The sequence below is a fragment of the Mya arenaria genome, chromosome 2 (genome assembly GCF_026914265.1).
Source record: "Mya arenaria isolate MELC-2E11 chromosome 2, ASM2691426v1".
NCBI lineage: Eukaryota > Metazoa > Mollusca > Bivalvia > Myida > Myidae > Mya > Mya arenaria.
In genome coordinates this window covers 4,635,320-4,653,894 of record NC_069123.1, presented here as the reverse complement: position 1 = coordinate 4,653,894, position 18,575 = coordinate 4,635,320, and the positions used below count along the sequence as shown (strand labels likewise).

Genomic DNA, 18,575 nt, shown 5'->3' with positions numbered 1-18,575 from the left:
ATATTGTTTCTTACCTCTTGTATTAGGATAGCTCTAACATTCTTTGTGACGACGTTGTTTACCCTGTTCCAATTAATTCCTCCAATAAACCATTGCCTTGTTGAAAACTTTGTTCACACTGAAATGTAGAATTGAGTTGTTTTATGTGATGTTATATTTATAAACTTCGGTAACACAGTAAGGTTAAACATGTGTTATCAAATATCCACAGCAGTCTCGGAGATAAATGACAAGAACAGAAGAAACTTATTATTTCAATTGAATGTAACTGTCTTTTGTTCCATAAATGTCATGCAGTTAAATTTTTCGCAAAAAAAATCAAGCATTGTTTGACAGAAAAGATGTTGACGCATTCGTGCCAGAATTGTTTTTTAATTAATTATAATAAATTTTATGTATCAATTTACGTATATGGGTCAACGATATGACCTTATTTTGATAAAAGCACCATATTACAGGTTCGAGTAATACATGTTTGCAAGGCAAACCCCATAAATATAAACAACACGACTAACGTCATGTATGGAATGATGTTTGAGATTTGCCAAAAAACACAAAAAACACTAAAACAACAGATTAACATGGATAAAAAACACATTTTCCTAGTTTAAGAGCCCGTTCAATGATACATTGATTTTTACCTACCTCTCACTAAAGAAATCGAAATCATAAAAAGACACGTTCTTTTTTTGGGGGGAGATATTTGTGTGAAACCAATTTTTAATGATATTTTTAACAATCATAACTTTAGTTATAAATATAGAAAGACATAAACATATATTTGTACCCTTTTATTATTAATTCAGACTTTTTGAGACATATTTTGCTATAATGATGGGGACACCTTAAATTACATCAAGATGAATGTGATACAAAAGACGATTTAATAAACGTGTTTAGTTTGATATAAAAGACCCTTCTCAAATAAAGTTTAGACATACATGGTTTTACTAAAAAAGGAATTTCGTAAGAATAATGAAATCAAGTTTTGTTTATGAGAACTTTAGGATAAAAGGAAATACGATTAATAATTATGACATTAAGTTGTTATGGTTTTTAGGAAAAGATACTAATTGAAGTCTTACAGATTCAGACATCGAAATATTATTTTTTGGTAACATGTGAAGAAATGCTTCGTCAAAAGATCAAACTATCTCTACATTTGTTGATATTTTTTACAAACAAGCCCGAGGCTGCGTTGTAAATAAAATAAGTTGAAGAAAAAAACTACTGTAATACAGTAAACATCATAAACTTCAAGATCGTACAGGCTTTACACCACATGCTTGTTTAACCTAAAGAAGTTACTATTTAAAAAAAGACAAACTGTCTTGATTACCTGCCTTTCTCAAAACAAATGGTAGTAAGACTTCCCTAACAAAACAATATCAACACCTATTGTATCTTAATGTAACAATAAAATCTACTCATTAGTTGAGACAGGTCCAGTTGAGTTGGACCGCAAAATCATTATTGATCAATATGACATCCTATATATAAAAAATGTGTATAATAATAAACTATTGCTCGATTTGCATATCGTTTAATGCGAACATACTTCAATCACCCAAGGTAACGCGTACTATAGTAATACCTTATCGACTTATATGACAAAAAAGCTAAATATTGATAATTCAATTAATGCTGTTTACAATAAACTCTTGATTTTAATACTCACAGTTATAAAACTACGCTACAATTTTTGTCCTAAAAGGTTGTAGACATCTTCAAGTACTCTTTCAACAGAAAACAAACCTTGTTTAAACAATTACAGCCAATTGTAATCATTTGGATGAGTTATCCTCCTGTAACCCATTGACTTGTTTGCACATAAAGTTAATGTGATTTGTCAACAATATTTATTTTATGACCAGTCAGTTAATAGTTCGGCTAACTTTAACCAAATCAAAGATATAACCATATAACTTTTACATTTGTGCTTCCGAACGAATAATGTTAAGTTTTAATAAGCAATGCTTTACCACAAAGCCTTAATGACTTTTAGTGTGAAATCCCATTTGACGTTATAGTTTTGTACGTTTAAAATGGTTTTAAACATTTTTCTTAGTAGTGAGAAACAACCTGCAATGCGAGAAATGATGAATAATAGACTTAGTTCAGTTTTAAGTGCGTTTCAGTCGGGGGGACACAAAGCCTATTAGTTTGCAGACACTGAAACATATTAAAATAATGTTTCATAATTGTCTAAACACTCTAAAGCTTTTATTACTTGTTAGATCGCATTGGTTTTGCCTCTAAAACTCAACATTTTGGTTTGATTATCCATCACGAAACTCTGATATATTTCTTTCATTCTCGCCACAAACAAATATTAATAATGTACGTACTCAATAGAGGTTCTTTACAAAAACTACTAGTAGTTATCATTATGAATAATCTAAACTTACATCATATTGTAATATCCAATTAAGTATACCACTTTCTTCTATTCCGTTATTAATTGGTAATTATATTTATCTTACTTGTATATTGCCTTAGGGCTACCCATAATTGAGTTTTCTATCATTTAATTTTCAAACTACAAACAAGCATTATCAAAAACGATAAAACGATATTCCGAGTGAAAGTCGCGAATCTAAATCAGAGTCGTCTTTGTAGTACATATGAAGCAATCATATGCATATAACGCATATAAAACATTAATTTTTAAGATCATCATGATACACGATTTGATTGATCGTGACTGAGATATATAAGACCAATATGTTATCTCCTTACTGTCTTGTCCTAAAATTGTTTCCCTGAATGTCCTAGACTCTGATGGACGGCATAAAGCTTAAACCTTACTAACTGAGAGAGAGAATCACACTGTATATACAACAGAAAGATCCAACATGCATCAACGATTGTGTGTAAAATGTTTGGAATATTGCATTAGGAAAACACTCCATAATGCATTCCATAATAGTTTAACGACATTGAAAGTGCTTTTACAAGTTATAAGACAATAATGACAAAGCCATGTGTTACCTGAGGGTATTCAGGAAAACCGATCAAGATAAGTGGTAAAACACTACATCCACAAATCAGTTAAGTCATTCCATATTATGTTTTCCAAAATGTTAATAGAGCTTCAAATTGTATTACTACATTAAAAGCTTTCACTTAGTCATGAAGAATCATGGATTTGTTGACAACTTTGTTAACAATAAAACACTTGACCTTGTCTACTCCGAATCATATGCATGAATACATTGAAAATCCTGCTCAATGTGATATTAAGCCGTTGACAACTTCGTTTACACTAGAAAATTATCTTTGTTTAATCTTAAATAATCACTTAAATGAAGTACTGAGTTGGTTACATATTTGACTACACGTAATCACTTGCCTAAACAATTGATCTTAAGCATTATGGAATTGTTGGCAAACAAAATTAGTCCCGAAAAGAATACCAATATCCCTGCTTTTCATCTATTATGTATGTGATATATTGATGGATCTTAATTATGACAATGTAAGATTGTGTTTGCTTCAGGGCTTGACCGTAGAAATATTGGTCGAATTATATTCGTAGTGTGCGAAATCGTTAGCTATCATCTGTTTCGCAAAATCTGATATCTTATATAAAAATGCCGTAGGAAATATTTCAAAACATTGATGGCTCTACAAGATAGCATTGATATATATTCCCATAAAGTTATTTTTTTATTAATCACAAACGATGAAAAGGCATAATTAGAAAGTGAAAATATGATTAATTAGTTAATTTGCAATAATTCATGTATTCAAATATATTAATGTACAACTTTATTCCATATTATTATCTTATTTCTCTACTTTAAATTGATGTATAAAGTTTGCTGAAATAGCGTTGCATGTCTGTTGAGTGATAATGATTAAGTTTTATGTCTGTAAGTAGCAACTGCAATTTTTTGGAAAAAGGTTAACTGTTAAAAACACATACTGCATTAACAAAGATCGAAATAAAATAAGGACAAAATACATCGCTGAATTAAATCCACGACAAAAATAGGAGCTGCAAATGACCTTAATCTAAATTGATGTCAAAATGCAAAATGATGTATATTAAAGTAATTTAATGATATTTTGAAGAGTAAGAGTGACAGTATTGGCATAGCCTTTGTATCGTAGTCGTCGTATGGGAATATTGTCGTTTTCCACGGGATCGTTTTCATGCAAAATCTTGAATATTGGACAATATTCGTTAAAGATACTCAAACGAAACTTTTCCCATTTGTAGCTAGAAACAACACACACACAACTCTGGTTTTAACAATGATCGAGTTATGACCTATGTTTGGCTGAGAAAGAAAACAAAACAGAGAAGCGTAGACGTTCACTCTATGATGCTTTTGATTTAGATATATTGGGCCGATTTTTCATAACTTTGTTAAATTGAACAACGTTGTTAACTTTCGAGTTAATAATTATCTTGAAATTTAATGGATACACTTGTGATCTGTAGTATTCCTTACAAGAGTTTAGACAACTGTTTTGGCTGTACGTTCTTTTGCAAATATATAAGCATATCATCAAATTGTTCACATTTATTTAAGGAATGAATTGCAGGGTTGATGTCATTATCGGGGTATGAACGCAATTGGGCTAGTCTAAGTGTGCGGAGTCCGAAGGACTGCGTTCATATTGCGTTCATATCCCCGATAATGACATCAACTCCGCAATTCATTCCTTATATTTACACCAATAGTTCATTATTTTATTCACGAAACGTTAAAAAATACTTCATTTCATTTCGGATTACATTTCAGTAATTCTTTCTTGCCCATTCTGTAAATAGGACGACCCGACTGTTACAGGAAACATTTTTTCAAATGACGTCACAATAACGCGGGAAAAGATAAACCACTTTTAAACGTAAAATTGAAACACTTTTGGCAACCAAACGTTTAAAATATAACAACTTAGCACTTTCTAAAATGTTGATTTATATTTTACGGAACCTGCTGACACATTACAAACAATAACAAGATCAATAGTTTCCATGTATATTGTTATGCGATGAATTGCGATCCGAACATATCCGAAGATGTTGCGTTCATCGATTGATGAACGCTATTGCCGAAAGGCAGTTCATTTAAGGAATGGAAGTTGAGGTGTAAATATTAGTTAACAACGATTTCGTTTATCTCTTTTGTAACTTTGACAAAGTTTTGAACAATCGAGGCATTGTTTTGGTATTGAAATAGGTTGTCGTTTAATTGGAATGATAATAAATAACCACGGTTTCAAGAATACCATAAAAACACCAGGCAACTACTGGGAAGCGAGTGCTTATTTCGTTGATATCAAAACTATTCGAATTTGCTCAATATTAATTTAATAAGGAATCATATTTTGAATATTAGATACAAAGATGCGCCAATATTAACACATGGATCAGAAGTATGGGGTACTGAAAATAGTTACATAAATGAATCTGTCCTAATATTTAAGGATTAAAATTCGACATGTTGCATTTTATTGGGGTATGGTATGCAATGGGGCTGTTCAAAATGGGTGGAGTCCGAAGGAAAAAGAAAACACTTCAAAATGCAAAACTCCAATGGAAAGACGTGGAAGGAAGCACAGGTTTACCGTATGACCTGTTGGTAAATAGTCTGATTAATTTATGTTGTTTTTAAAAACAACTTGCAATCGTATTTTGGTACGGTGACTACAAATACAATTAAACAGGCGCCAATATTAAAACACCATAAGCTTGATGCATGACTGCAGTATGTTCAAGGTTTTTGGCCGAATAAGGCGGATAACCTATACGTATTTTGTATTTTAGGTCAATAACTAGATATTTAGTAAATCGTATCTGTTAAGAAGATAATTTATAAAAGTTTGCATTATACTAATTTTAATGTTAAAGGAGCAACACTTTTTAGCAAGTTATGAACTTTCTCTGATTATAACAATGAGTAAAATAACAGTGTTTTAATGTTGAACGAAACGTTATGTATATGAACACTACAACCAGGTTTCAATACTGTTGAATAATATGTTATTAACTTAACGTTTGTACTAGATGTATGCCACAAACATATTTCAAAGTTCAATGCTTACCTCCGGAGTGACATACCCGCTTTACCCCACAATCGAACTTGACCGAGGCATTATGTCCACATCACCAAGTCTCTTCATGATTGAATAATGCATAATCAAGTAATCGACTGCACAAGAATAAACCTACTTGTTCTGTATTTAAACCATAGCCAATAAGACACAAATACTAGAATCAAACAGTTAAACCTTAACAACGCATTATTACATTTTGTTGCACACACAACAGTACTGCTAATGTGAAGGAGCAAAATCCTTGAGCTATCAAAGCGATATACCCTCCGAATTACACTCACAAATACTGTAGCCAAGTGACCAATATTGACACGATAATACATCGTTTAGATATCATAACACATATTTTGTCAATTTTTTCGACGTTGTTCCGAAAGTCATCGTTCTTAACTCTCAAATCACTATTGCTCTGAAAGTTTAATGGATACATTTAAGATCTGATGTAGCAATACTTGTTTATATTTTAGTTCGTGAGCACACTATCCAATAAGTCAATTTTAAAAGTTAACTCACGTTGTGAACTTCAATTTATTTAGCAATCGGCCCACTTTATCAACATCTGTTTGTAAATGTTAAAGGTGCCTACTTTATCAGCATAACAATCAGTGTCAAGACGTTGCACGATGAAGGGATTATAAATACATAAGAAATGATCTGAAGATGACGACGCTGCGACTAAAGAAACCAATGTTATACTACATTATAACATGTTATGCTTTATATTGACGGGAGTTGAGGCTAATCCTTCCACATTGAAAATAAACTGTCCTTTGGTAACTCACAGTACATTTAAAGTATTCTAAAGAAGTGTAAACCGAGTGAACACTCCGTACTAAGGACAGGTGAAATGTTTGTATGTTTTGGATATCCGTTTATTTTCTCACTGTTGATATGAAAAAGCAACATAATTTGAATAACTGAAAAAACAAACATTTAGAAAGCATGCCTCCAATGAACAATTATTGTATTTTTGAGCGGGTGTACACATATATGTAAGAGCATTTCGCCGCATGTCAATCAATTAAGGGCAATGATTCTTTGACAGTAAAAACTGTTTCTCGAAGGTCATTGTTGGTGTGTTTTTTTCTCGTTAAATATAGAAAACAATCACTGGAAGAATCACTCCTTCCTAACATGTATGCATATCATGAAGGTGTTATAATCACCCACCCACCCTTTGTTGCCGCATTTTGCGAACGTAACATATTAATATTTGATCAACAAATATAACGTTCAGAATTGGCAAGAGAACAATATTTATGGAAGAATAATGAACATAAATATCGACATTTACCTACAGATACCTGGATTGCCAGGACTCTAGGGGCTATTTCTTTAAGAGTCATAGGAAGTGTTTTTCCTTGACGAAAGTTTCAACATATTTACTGCACGGTTGCCTACGTAAACAACCTTGTACTTTTTAAATAGCCCTTAGTCAATGTTCTGATATATATTGACCGTTTCCCAGGAATTCGGTTTAAGCCAAAAAATAAATCTGACTTTGTCTCTAAAAAATCCAATCTGCGTTTACATTCAGTCCTAATATTCTGACTAAACAAACAACATCGCTTACCCCAATTCACTTTCTATATCCACTGGAACATACATTAAAAGCGATACTCATTTTGTTTTTGTTGAAATAACTTAAATTATGATACAATAAGTTAACATTCTTTATTCTGAATTCATTCTCTACGATAGTTGTTAATGGCTCATGGCAAATCATGGAACTCCCTCAGTATTTAACCTTCGTTATAATAAAATTTCACAATCGAATCGAATTCGAATCGTCTTAAAATTACAATGACACAGAAATATTCCTTTCTGCACTCTTTTTTTTGTGGTCACTAAACCGGATATTATAGTTTTCTCTTAATTTTACAGTTTCTCTAACAACATACGATGACACTCCCGCATAACATCTTTCCGACGAGAGAGTTAAAATAAGGTATTAATCAACTGTTCACAATTGTTGTAAGATACATTCATTAAAAAAAGAACTTTATTAATCTAATTGACAGTTTGACCTTTAAAGTTAAGCACGCTCTTTACAAGATAAAAAAATGATCAAATGTAAGGAATTTCTAAAAAAAGGTTACATTTCAATACTTAAGAAAGAAATCGTCTTGATTTCTTGTCTCTACAAGACCAAATGGTATTTATAATTAGACATTCTTACAAATGTCAATACTTATTGTAGTTTTATATGGTAAAACTGTTTATTAGCTGTGATACATTCCTCATGACAAAAGAGCTAGAAGAATATTAAAATATAAACTACGGTCAATAAACGTTCTTGATCAAACGCCTCACAGTTATAAAACAACGATACATTTGCAGAGAATTGCAGACGTGTTCAAGTATTCTTACAGCATAATGAAATACTGTTCTAAGCAACTACAGTCAACTGTATAAACCTGGATGCATTATCCTCTTTGACCTTTTGACAAATGTGTACATAAAGGAAACCGGATTGGTGATTCCATAAATAAAGACCAAACAGAAAATTGTTCGGCTGACTGTTGCCAAAACAAAGACAATATAGAAATGGCTTCTAAACTATGAACTTTTAGTTTTTGTTCAAGCAATATTTTATAACCAACAAAAATAATTTGTAGTAAAATGTCCCAGTAGACCTATTAAGTTTTGTTTGCGTCTGATAAAGTTTTATCTGAGTTTGAAACAACTTTGCATGTGAAAATTAAATGATGAATAATAAACTTATTGCAGTTTATAGTGTATTTCAGTCGGGAGACACGAAGCGAATTTGTTGCAGACACTAGACTGTTCTTAAATACGTCATGGGTGTCTAAAGGATAATTTGTTACACTTTTGCTCCGTGTTAAAGTGCATTTGATTCGTTTTTAAAACTCAACTTTATCATATAATTGAGTATCCATTACCACAAAACAGTTATATATGTTTTTCATTCCCTTCACAAATATACTATATACATACTACATACCATGATACTTATTGTTATAAATGTACGATACAGAAACTGGTTATCTATGTGATGATCTAAACTAACTCCATACTGCATTCTATATCCAATAAAATATATCAATGGTCTTCTATCCCGTCATTAATTGCTCGATACATATTTAAAACATGGCCTTGGGTCACCCATAGTGGAGTGTTTCTATAATATTAGATCGCAAACTACGGTCACACGAGACTAGTTTTATCAAAGAAGTAAAAGCGACATCCCACTTGCGAATTCGTTGTTAATCTTTGAATACCAGGGAAGCAATTGTAATATACAGACGAAATAGACATTAACAAATCCGTCGCAAGTCGTGTTAGGGCCAAAGCCTTGAAACTGTCAGTGAAACAAGAGTTCATCGGCACTTTTAACTAAAACCATACATCTGCCGAGGTTTCTTTTGGCATGCAATATTGAGTTGTTTTAGCTTTCCGTAGTAGAATTCGCGTCCGTGTATTTTATTGCTGGGTTTATTTTTGGCATTATTTTGTTTCTGTAATGAATGAATATTAGATAATTACTGATTTACATGGAAGTTCAATGAATATGTGTGATCATAATTTATTACCTAATGATTATATATATCGCATCTATGAAGAGGGATTTATCCTGGGGGAAATAACCTACGTTACTGAAAGTTTGTTACTTGCAAAGAAATATTATTTTAGTATGTTTTCCATAGTATTTACAAAACATGTACACTAATAAACAGGAACAAGCAAAGAAGCAATCAATTTAAGTTGTATTCATCAATAAAACTTTTGAAGTATGTCAGTTGATGTAAAATGCATGCATTCATTAAATAAACTCGTATGTTAGATTTTATCTGTATGAGAGAGAACATGAAAAATTAACCTACCTTACCAAAATGTTATTTCTTCAATACATTTAATTTAATTTTATGTTTTCTTTACGTAACATAAACACCTGCGCACAAATTGAAATATCTCTTTAAACTGAATATTGCTATAAAGCTTCTATTCACAACTCCACAATAATCCCAACAGAGTACCTAATGCTATTTTTGTAAAGAAATGACGCTGTTGAAATGATAAAATTCCCACACAGTCATCAAAAGTACATAAAAGGTTTACCGAAGTTACCAAATTTTGGAAAATAATTTGAAGAACAAAGTTAATACAGAGCGATCATCAGGTAAGGAATCGGTTTTATCATTTACTGCCATATAAGTAGTTCTCTCCCTTGCAAATGTTTTTTGAATTAGACGAGTCAATTTAGTTGTATCTAAGAGGTGTTGAATAGATGTATAAAGCGTTGAAAAATCGGAAATAACATTTAGGCTTTATATCGTCCACTCAGTAAAGCACGACTGATACTTGTTTAATAGAACAAGAAATGAATTAAATTACAAATCGTGATTTATGCGAGTTTTTAGGTTTTTTAAGCAGCCAGTATCTTTAACATCAATAAATAAATACAGTATTTGTTGCTTCGTCAGTAGGACGAAGACTAACTGTTTTAAGTGGGGAATTTATATCAATAATAAAGTGCTTAACTGTTTTAAGTGGGGAATTTATATCAATAATAAAGTGCGGAGTTATCGTTATAGATTTAGAGGGGTGGGCCAAAGGATGATTGTTAAAACCCTCAATTTTCGTTTCTACCAAGGATGATGTATCCGCCGCTTTAAGTATTTAATGCACCCCTTCTATTTTCCAACATTATACAGCATTAGGATAAAGCTTCTGCAATTCGGATTTCGTGTATGATAACTAATCTTTTATGTTTTCCGCTATTCATGACCTTTGTTTAGCAATTTTATCAGTGGATTATTTTTTTTTAATATTTCACCTCACCTCACATAAATATGTCCCTACTTTTTGTATATAAAGTTGATTGGTCCGTACATCAATGTATATATAATGACATAATATGGACCGATGACGTCCTATAATGGAATATGGAACGCTGACGTCATAAAACCGGTGATTGCTGTTTGCAGTTTTCACAAAGACATTTTTTTCGCAAGTAAACATTATTAGAATTGTTAAATAAAACACATCAAAGGCGCTTTAAAGTTATTAAATGGTCAAAAAGTGTTCGGTATAATATAAGAAATATAACACATCTCTTCGGACCATATGGCATTACAAGGACCGGCCCCCGCCTCGGTCCATGTACACCTTCGGGGGCTGACTGGCCGGTCCTTATAATGTCATATGACCCTCAGTGGTGTGTACTATTTCTTAAATAAACTATAAATTTTAAGTTACTAAATAGCCTGCAGTGTCGTAACGATACTCAAGAGTATAATTATGTAATTGCAGTCACAAGAAGAATCTGTATTGGAAAAATGTCATCTTCTGCCACTATTCTGTTGAAGTTCAATATGAAGCTTTGAATGGGCTTTTTAGATTTGTAACATATTAATGACACTTCCCTATTATTAAAGCATTGTGGAATGCACTTTTCAACTTTCAATTCGATACTTGATTCAATTTCACATCTAGATGTGGACAACCTTATTTTCACTGAAACACTCGGTTTAATGTAGCTTTATTTGTTGACAGATCATATTACTCTTAAACACTTAACACTCTGAAACATTTAGCTTTGTTTTATTATTTAACACTTGCTTCAATGAAGTCTTTAGTTGTTGACAACTGTGTTTACACTAAACACTTAACTTCGATTACTCTGAAACAATTACTTTAATGTAGCATTCGGATGTTGACAGCTTTGTTTAAGATTAAACACTTAAAACAATGTTTCTCTGAAACATTCCACTTTGTGAAATGAAGAATCATTTGCTTAAAATTCTCATTGATTTGTTGCGAAACTTATTCTGTTAATCATTAGAACATCTGTAGTACATTAGTATTTTGCGACGAAGTCTCAATTGACAGACTGCTTTGAATGTAATCATACTTCATTCTATTTTTTTAATCTTCTGATTCTTGGCAAACTAAATACGAAAAATGTGCCGAAAAATACATATCCAATCATTAATTATCCCATACCATTAATGTGATATTGGTGGATCTTAGTAATTATACATATATAAGAATTGCTTTGAGGCTTTGCCTTCAATTGTCGGTTGAATTGCGAACATTGGTAAAGTATCATCTGATTCACCACGTATGTTATGTACTATCATTGTGCCTTACGGATATAGTGTTTTCAAGAGATAGATGGACCAATAAGATAGTATTTGTTTATCTTCACATAACGTCACATAATGATTTAATCATAAACGAAGAGAATAGCATAATGGGAAGGTAATGAATTATTCATTTATCACTGTATGCAATCCTCAGGGAATATAACTGTCCAAGTCCTTTATTTAATAGTCTGCCATGTGTTTTTAAGTGGCATAAGGAGTTTCTTTGTTAGTGAATTGATGTAAATAAAAATTGCTACAGTATACCAACATAACAACTAACTAATATATTTAATATACCAAACAGCAACCATATGGTAATCAAACTATGCACAAAGGCACGAATCAATCATAATGCTGATGTAATTTAATGTTAGTCATGCTCATCTCCACATTATGTCACTATCGAGTATGACCTCTACGATTGGCAACAACTGCATGAAGTCTTCGTCTCATGAACACAACTTGCAAGGTTCATGGGAATGCAGTGCAACTCTTCCCGAAGAGCAATTGTCAATTTCTGGTCGAAGCGTGGCTGCTGCGGACGGTGACGTAAAAGCCGTCCTAGGACATCCTACATGTGTTATATTGGGTTGTAGTCAGGTGAAACAGAGGGCCATGGAAGAATATCTACACCGTTAATGTGTAGAAAGTCCTTGGTAAGTCGTGCTGTATTAGGACGTACGTTGATCTTTCTTAAAAACATGTCCAAAGGGCGTTGACGTACCATAGCAACGTCAACTGGTTCAGCAGCATATATTTGTGCAGTCAGGTTACCATTGACAAAATAGAAGTTAGAGGTTTAAATGAGTGACTGATTGCCACCCAAACCATCACATCCACGCCACCAAAACGGTTATATTGCAATATTCAGTTACGTGAGTTGCGTTCATAACGCCGCCTGTATACACGCCTGTATACATGCATTTTACCGTCGGCAAGAATAAACCCACTTTTTCAGTATTAAACCCCAGCCAATAACACACTTTTTGCTGATAAGCCTCGCCTATGTACAATGATATGCTGTATGTTTAATGGTATGTTAGTTCGTCATAGGCGTTCTCTTATATTATCATAAATACTATAAACAAACAGTTTAACCTTAACAAACATTATTATATTTTGTTGCATACACAACACTACTGTTTATGTGAAGAAATTAAACCTTGAGGTATTTAAGCGATATATCATTCGATCAACCTTGATCGGAATTACACTCACAAATACTGTAACCAAATGACCAATAATAATATGATAATACATCCTTTAGCTATCATAACACATATTTTGTCGATTTTTTAGACGTTGTTTTGAAAGTCATTGTTGTTAACTTTCAAATCGTTACTGCTCTGTAAGTTAAATGGATACAATTAAGATCTCATAAATTTCTAACAAAATGTGAAACAGCTTTTCAGCAGTTCTTGTTTATATTTTAGTACATGAGCACATTATCAAATAAGTCAATTTTAAAAATTAACGATGTCATAACTCACGTCGTGAACTTCAATTTATTTAATAATTGGCCCACTTTATCAACATCTGTTTGTAAATGTTAAAGGTACAAACTTTATGAGCAACATAATCAGTGTCAAGACGTTGCATGATGAAGGGATTGTAAATACATAAGTTATGATATGAACAAGGTTATGAAGATGACGACGTCGCAACCAAAGAGGTCAAAGGTAATACTATATTATAAAATGGTATGCTTTATATTGACGGGAGTAAAGGATAGCCTTGCCACATGGAAAATAAACAGTCCTTTGGAAACTAACAGTGCATTTAAAGTATTCTAAAGAAGTGTAAACCTTCGGTACTAAGGACAAGTGAAATGTTAGTATGTTTTAGTTGGACTCATTACCCGTTTAATTCATCAGCTATTGGCATTGAAAAACGACACAACAGATTTCGACAAACTGAAACACAAACATTTAGAAAGCATGCCTTCAATAAACAAATGTATTATTCGAGCGGATGTACACGTATTTGTGAAAGCATTTCGCCGCATGTCAATCAATTTATGGCAATGATTCTTTGACAGTCAAAACTGTTTCTGGAAGGTCATTGAATGTGTTTTTTCCTCTTTAAGTAATGGAAACAAATGTAACGTTCATAACTGGCAAGAGAGCGATATTTATGGAAGACGAATGAACACAAATATCGACATTCATCTGCAGATACCTGGATTGCCAGGACTCCAGGGGCCATTTCCTTAAGAGTCATAGGAAGGATATTTCCTTGACGAAAGTTTCTACATATTAACTGCACTGTTGCCTATGTTAAAATAATCCTTGTACTTTTAAATTAGCCTTAAGTCAATGTTCTTATATAAAAAATGATATTGAAATTTCCCAGGAATTCAGTTTTAGCCTAAAAGTTAATCTGACTTTGTCTCTAAAATAAGTCCATTCTGCGTTTACATTCAATCCTATTATTCTGACTAAACAAATAATATTACTTACCCTTTCCACTTTCTTAATCCACCGGAACATACATCACCATTGTTTATTCATTTTGTTTTTGGTGAAATAACTCTTAAATAATGAGAAAATAAGTTTACATTCATTATTCTAAATGCATTCGCTACGATATTAGTAAATGGTTCATGACAAATCATGGAACTTTCCTAAGTATTTTACCTTCGTTGTAATACAATTCAACAGCATTGATTTGAAGTGTCTTAAAACCTTTAATGTCACTGTTATATTCCTTTTTGCACTCAGTAATTTTTATTTGTGGTTACTAAGCCGGATAACCTGGTTTTCTCTTGATTCTACAGTTTCTCAACAACATACGACGACACTCCCGCATAACATCGTACCGACGAGAGAGTTAAAATAAGGTATTAATCAATTGTTCACAATTGTTGTAAGATACATTAATTAATAAACAAACTTTATTAATATAAATGACAGCTTGACCTTTAAAGTTAACCACGCTCTCTACAAGATAAAAGAATGATCAAATGTAAGGAAATTCTAAAAAAAGGTTACATTTCAATACTTAAGAAAGTAATCGTCTTGATTTCTTGCCTCTATAAGATCAAATGGTACTTAGACATTCTTACAAATGTCAATACTTATTGTAGTTCTATATGGTAAAACTGTTTATTAAATGTGATATTTTCCTCATGACAATAGAGCTAGAAAGAATAATTAAATATTAACTACGGTCAATAAACGTTCTTGATCAAACGTCTCATAGTTGTAAAAAAACGCTACATTTGCAGAGAATTGCAGACATGTTCAAGTAATCTTACAGCCTAATAAAAATACTGTTCTAAGCAACTAAGTCAATTGTAAAATTTTGGATGCATTATCCTTTTTAACTTTTGACAAATTTGTACATAAACAATCCGGATTGTTGTTTCCATAAAATTAATAATGAACAAACGGTTAATAAATTGGCTTGCCAAAAAAAAAGACATAACCAATACACAAATGGCTTCTAAACTATGAATGTTTATTTTTTAATTAGGCAAAGATTAACCACCAAGTTATTTTTAGTTAAAAGTCCCAGTAGACGTAAGTGGACGCTTCTTTTACGTTTGATAAAGTTTTAAAGCATTTTTCTTGGTAAGAAACTACCTTGCTCTTGCGAAATTAAAATGATGAATAATAAATGTATTGCAGTTTTAAGTGTGTTTCAGTCTGGGACACGAAACGAATTTGTTGCAGACACTTAACTATTTTAAAATACTTTTGTATAGATGTCTAAAGTATAATTTGTCATTTTTCTATGTGTTTAATTCCATTGGATCCGTCTTTAACTCAACATTATGTTCGATTATCCATCACAATCCACTGATATATGCTCTTCGTTCCCTTCACAAACACAAATATACTATATACATACTACATACCATGATACTTACTGTTATAAAGGTTCTGAACAGAAACTGGCTATCTATATGGTGCTCTAAACTTACTCCATACTGCATTCTTTATCCAATAAAGTATATCAATGTTCTTATACTCCGTCACTTACTACTTAATATATATATATATATATATATATATATATATATATATATATATACAAATCCAACCTTTGGGATATTTTGCCTATTTTAACAACCTTTGGAAGACATTATCATTACATGCTATATATCCTATAATAATATATCCTTTGCATATTCCTTCATAAAATATGCATAAATAAATGTAGTAAAGCATTTTTACTGATGTTTTTTTCCAAAAATACTAGCCATCGAGGATATACAATTTTTGACTGTCGCCTAAAGGTAAAGCGCCGGATGTTCACGAAAAAGTACAACCTTTGGGAGAAGTACCCTAAAGGTTGTACTGTATATGTCGCCAAATGGTTCAATATAATATATAATGTAATGACTACTTAACTCAGTCGGTAGAGTGTTCTCAATGGCTCGCGACAGACCCTGTTCGAATTAAAGCGGTAAATATCGGTTAACCTAATACTTTAGTCCTACTGACAACGTTAACATGCCAGTTCGGTAACCATGATTTATTTAGCCATCTCTTCAATCCTTTCAATATATTGTCAAATTATTATTTCTTGCGTTTTGTTTGCTGTGTTCATGACAATATTTGAAGCTAATTTTAATTCAAAGTCGGGCTAGGTTGTGATTTTACTCTCACACTAAGACAAAGTTTTATGAACCTTAATAAACAATAACAACAAAATCTATGCCATTATTATTAAACCACATACATGCTGTTTGTCCAATGACATGCTCTATTGCCGTTTCATCATTGCATTTCTCTTGTAAAAAAGCAGCATTGTTTGCAATTATGACGGGGTTGCTTAATTGCTTCAACCACCCGTTGGAGTGTAAGCTTCTTTACACTCGCACTCGGGCCTTGCCCATTCGACGAGTGCTCTGGTAAGAGTGTTAGTTATCTAAAATATTTCGAGAATGGTGCACAGACACAATAAAACCCTGGTTTGAGCCAATCCAATTCTTTCACGTGCCGCAAAGTTTGCACTGTCACACGGGACCCTGATTAACGTCCATCCCGGAAAATGATATAGTATATTAATGTTGCCGTTGGGAATCGAAACTGCTGTCCCTGGATTGACTAGTGTGACACAAGACCACGGAACCACCCGAAAAACGTTGACAAGCTATTTACCGTGTATTTCGGTATGTTCTCCCTATATATGGCTATACCAGTTAGCAATGCGATGGTTGTCGGAATACATCCTCCGGCGGGATTATGTATGCCAAAAACGTGCCCTGATATCCAAAAGCGTAGTAAGCAGCTAGCCTATTTCATTTTTTGTGAGCTGGAAGAACATCACTTATTATGAAACAGGTATAAAATTACAAGTTATTATGACTATATGCAAAATGCAGCATGGATGACTCATTTAAGTAATAGTTTTATAAGAAAAGTTGAAATTGTTGTGTATAATGTCCTCATCCTGTTATGCCAATGCCAAAACGAGATTGTCTGATGGAGGGGCAGACATCGACGGCCCTATACTTGGAGGAAGAATTGGCGATTGGATTTTATATATGTCTCTGGTGTAATGTCGTTTGTGATTTCATACGTTTTCTTCTCAGACTTAAACAGACGTGTCGTTGCAAACCCACTGTTCCTTTACTTTAAATAACAAATAGAAATCTATATACATTGTAAATTTATTATGTTTTCAATTTGAAAAGCTTAAATGCTATGAATATATGTACATATTCATTTTGATTAAGTTTCACTCGTATCTGTTTGATTGTTAAACCATTCGAATTAATTATGTTAGGCTTTTGTCCAAGAAAATAATGATTGCAAATCAAATCAGTAACGTATTATTTCACTTGAGAAACAACCACCAGAAACCATACAGTAAAATTACACTAAGAAAAATGATTTGTTTTAATGAATGTAGTGCAGTTAATCTCTCCAAAAATATTGAAAGGTGCACTTGACAATTATTCTTGAATATTTGATACGGTATAAAAGCGGTTACAGCAGGCGAGAAAATGCACAATATAAGATAAGAAGGTACAACACTCGCCCCAGGCGGTAGGTCCTGACGCGAGGCCAAGACTGTCTGTACATCATCTTTCCGCGTATCTATACCCCATTTAAACAAAGCGACACACGAACATTCCCTAGATTGAATATCAAATTGATATTGCCACTAACCATTTTTTTTTCTTGAATCCATCGTGTATGCGGTCGAACAACGTCTTCCTTGTGTCGATCACTTTGTGGTTAATAAAGGTGATAGGTTGCCCCTCTTTCCCATTTCTAACCTACGCCCCTTAGAAGGGGTTTACATACTTAATTATTATACGGCTCCAGACATTAATTAAGTAGAATTGTATTTGAAACATTGGCATAACACATGTAAATGGGGGGTAGACGATGTATAAAAAATATAAGATATTTTGAACGTTTGAGATTCAAAGATTCATTT

The 18,575-nt window shown here is 32.5% G+C and overlaps 1 protein-coding gene across 2 annotated transcripts in view; it reads right to left on the bottom strand.

Annotated features, from left to right (window-relative positions):
* LOC128209257 (speract receptor-like) overlaps positions 1-18,575 on the bottom strand; it is a 210,169-nt gene that overhangs the window by 133,248 nt on the left and 58,346 nt on the right. Inside the window, exons 1-2 of one of the 2 annotated variants that reach the window (XM_052913222.1) lie at positions 14,639-14,655; positions 15-118 (exon numbers count right to left, since the gene is read on the bottom strand). The gene's annotated coding sequence lies outside the window, so the exon portion shown is untranslated. Of the gene's footprint in view, positions 1-14; positions 119-14,638; positions 14,656-18,575 lie in introns of those variants that run through there. The other variant, XM_052913214.1, reaches the window with a different exon arrangement.